The following is a 4,037-nucleotide window of genomic DNA, read 5'->3' as shown; positions in this document are numbered from 1 at the left end:
CGTCTTATGGGTTTGCCAGACTTAGTTGACAAAGAACAACAAATATGTGACCGCCATAATACCAAAGATCCTGGAGACTTGTCAATACATCACATTGTCCATTAAGGTCACGGTGCAGCCACACAAAGCACCGCCCACGCGGCCACGGCACACTAAAGCCTCCACCACACAATGAGAAGTAAATAATCTTGAGAAGGGCCAATAGTGCAAGTATTTTCCTGGAAGCCCAACTTTCCTCTCAGCCCCCTGCGGAGATCCGGCAGGTTTGCTGTTTTTTTTTTTTTTTTTTTTTTTTTTTTTACAGATATGGTGAATGTAAATAAAAAATAAAAAAAAACTGTTAGACAGGTAACGTTTAATGAGAAAAGAAGGCTGACGTCAGTGCGATCTCGAACAAGGATTTGTCGAATGAATATTTCCTCACTATTATTTATGGTCATGGCGAAAGTATTATTTTTTTTAAGAAAATAAATTAAACTTACTATTTAAAGATTACTGAAACTTTATAAATATAGTATGTGTACTGATGACATGATGCACTTAAAAAAATAAATAAATAAATAATAAATAACGAGGAAATTTGTTCCTAATCAGCGTACTGAATCACTGAAACAGACTTAGATACCAGGTTTGTTATTGCAGTCACTAGGGAACATCAAAAGGAGATAATGTAAATTTAAGGATGATAGTAATAGATGAGCTTAGATGTGAATGTTTTACATACAGACCGCCACACATAATTTAATGTTTTAGTGCAACTTCTATTGTATTCTTTTAAAACATATATCTTTAGGTCCATGTTTCATCCTTGTCAATTTGATTTGCCGAATCTTCTTTTAAAGGCGCTCTTTGGTGTAATTTAGGTGAAAAATGAATACTGAGGAATTTACATCATAAAATGAACTCTGTTGGGTCTTCCTTACGAGTCCCGCTTACAGAAAAATTACTATTATCGACTGTTTATATATATATATATATATATATATATATATAATATATATATATATATATATATATATATATATATATATATATATATATATATATATATATATATATATATATATATATATATATATATATATATTTTTTTTTTTTTTTTTTTTTTTTTTTTTTTTTACTTATTTATTTCATTTATTTATTATCTTACTCTGACCTCATTGTTTGCGTATACATGTCACATTTACTAAACATAAACTCATACTTTCGTTTTCCTTTAAATGCAGTTGTAAGTCAAATTCTCTCAAGTTACTAAGAAGGGATGTGAAATGCACATATCCCATGTTAAACTGGATTTCTTTTTTTCAGTAGATCACTTACAACACCTTCAAGTTACACGAGGACTGAACGAAAGAAAAATGAGTACGTGATGTGAGTCTTGAAAACTGAATGGTGAGGGAAGCAGTGCATAAGAACATAAGAACGTAAGAAATAAGGGAAGCTGCAAGAAGCGACCAGGCCTACACGTGGCAGTCCCTGTATGAAACATACCTACCTATTTCCATCTGCTATCCCCATCCATAAACTTGTCTAATCTTCTCTTAAAGCTCTCTAGTGTCCTAGCACTAATTACATGATTACTGAGTCCGTTCCACTCATCTACCACTCTATTTGGGAACCAATTTTTTCCTATCTCCTTCCTAAACCTAAATTTTTCAGGCTTGAACCCGTTATTTCTTGTTCTACCCTGGTTGCTGATCCTAAGAATTTTGCTTACATCTCCCTTGTTATAACCCTTATACCACTTAAAGACTTCTATCAGGTCCCCTCTTAACCTACGCCTCTCTAAAGAATGTAAATTTAACAGCTTCAACCCTCGCCTCGTAAGGAATACTCCTCATCCCCTGTATCCTTTTAGTCATTCTCCCTCTGTACTGATTCTAATAGACCTATATCTTTCCTGTAATATGGGGACCAGAACTACACCCGCGTAGTCTAGATGAGGTCTGACCAGCGCCAAGTATAACTTTAATATTACTTCCGGCCTTCTACTTTTAACACTCCTAAAAATGAATACTAGTACCCTATTTGCCTTGTTTCTGGCTTCTATGCATTGTTTTCCCTAGACGGAGTTCAGAGCTAACTATAACTCCTAAATCTTTCTCGAACCCTGTACCTACCAGAGTTTGGTTGTCTAATGTGTACCTATTGTGTGGGTTTCCTCTACCTACGCTAAGCACTTTGCATTTATTGATATTAAATTGCATTTGCCATCTATCCATCCATTCATTCATTCTATCTAAGTCTGCCTGCAAGGCGATGGCATCCGATTCTGACCTAATCAATCTACCTATCTTTGTGTCATCCGCAAATTTACTAACATCAAAGTGCAGGGAACAGCTGACTCCTTACTGTAGTTAATTTTGCTATATTAACATACATGGAATGTTTGTTCATTGCTGGAAAGGAAATATATATATATATATATATATATATATATATATATTATATATATATATATATATATATATATATATATATATATATATATATATATATATATATATATATATATATATATATATATATATATATTGTGTGTATCAGAGTGTTACTTATCTCACCCTAATCGCTCCTATTTTTCCCCCAACACCCAACCCCCTTTCTCTCTCTCTCTCTCTCTCTCTCTCTCTCTCCTCTCTCTCTTCTCTCTCTCTCTCTCCTCTCTCTCTCTCTCTCTCTCTCTCTCTCTCTCTCTCTCTCTCTCTAATTTGCAGTAGCCTCCCCATTGTGTGTGTGTGTGTGTGTGTGAGACAGACAGAGACAGACGAACAGATGGGACAAACGGATAGACGGACAGGCGAACAGACGTCTAAACAGACACACACACACACACACACACACACACACACACACACACACACACACACACACACACACACACACACACGAACAGACAAACAGACAGACAGGCGAACAGACAAATAGACAAACACCCAGACAGAAAGAACAGACATATAATCACAGACAAACAGACAGACAGAAAAGAGACAAAGAAACAGACAGATAGGCAGACAAACGGACAGACAGATAGGCAGACAGACAAAGACAAACAGACAAACAGACAGACTTACACTGAAAATGAAAAATTTTAAACCACCAATAAAAAAAAAAATGAATATCTGATTAATCATATATGTGACCTTTTAAGATATTCCAAATGAGAGCCCAAAGTGTTTCAAAATTTCGACCTAGAACATCTGATCCGAAACCAAGAGAAACCCCTCTATACATAATTAAACATAAGTAGAGCATCCCAGCAGAGAATTCTTTTTTTTTCATATACCATCGATACGAATGACTTGCTCCCTTCCACAATTAACATCAAGCCTTAATCCAGTTTCACACCTTGCCTTCTGTTCCATGACCTTTCATTATACTCGTAAATCTCTTGGAAGAAACTCTGCCAGGCGAGACAACCCTGCTTTTTCACTAACAACTACGAATCTGAGTCGCAAAATACTGCTTACAGAATAAAGGTGTTATGATGAAAAATAATATATATATATATATATATATATATATATATATATATATATATATATATATATATATATATATATATATATATATATATATATATTATATATATATATATATATATATATATATATATATATATACATATATATATATATTATATATATATATAAATATATATAGATATATATATATATATATATATATATATATATATATATATATATATATATATATATATATATATATATTATATATGTATATATATATACATATATATATATATATATATATAGAATGGTTCCAAGAATAAAAATGCAATGGCATCCTTTCATAAAATGTAGACCAGGGAATCAGACGTGTGAATGTAAAAGAATGAAAATAAATAGGTAAATAAATCTTACTGGGAGAGTTTGGCGGCGGGAGTAAACCTGCTATATTTTAGAAAACGTAACTTTAATGGAATACTTCTAAAATTCCGAAAGGTCTAGACATGCTGAGAACGCCCAAGTTGTTTTCCCTCCGCCGTAGCATAACCCTCTGACTGCTATGGCTTC

Source organism: Scylla paramamosain, chromosome 3, assembly GCF_035594125.1.
Source record: "Scylla paramamosain isolate STU-SP2022 chromosome 3, ASM3559412v1, whole genome shotgun sequence".
NCBI classification, from domain to species: domain Eukaryota; kingdom Metazoa; phylum Arthropoda; class Malacostraca; order Decapoda; family Portunidae; genus Scylla; species Scylla paramamosain.
Note: the sequence above shows the minus strand (reverse complement) of the source record.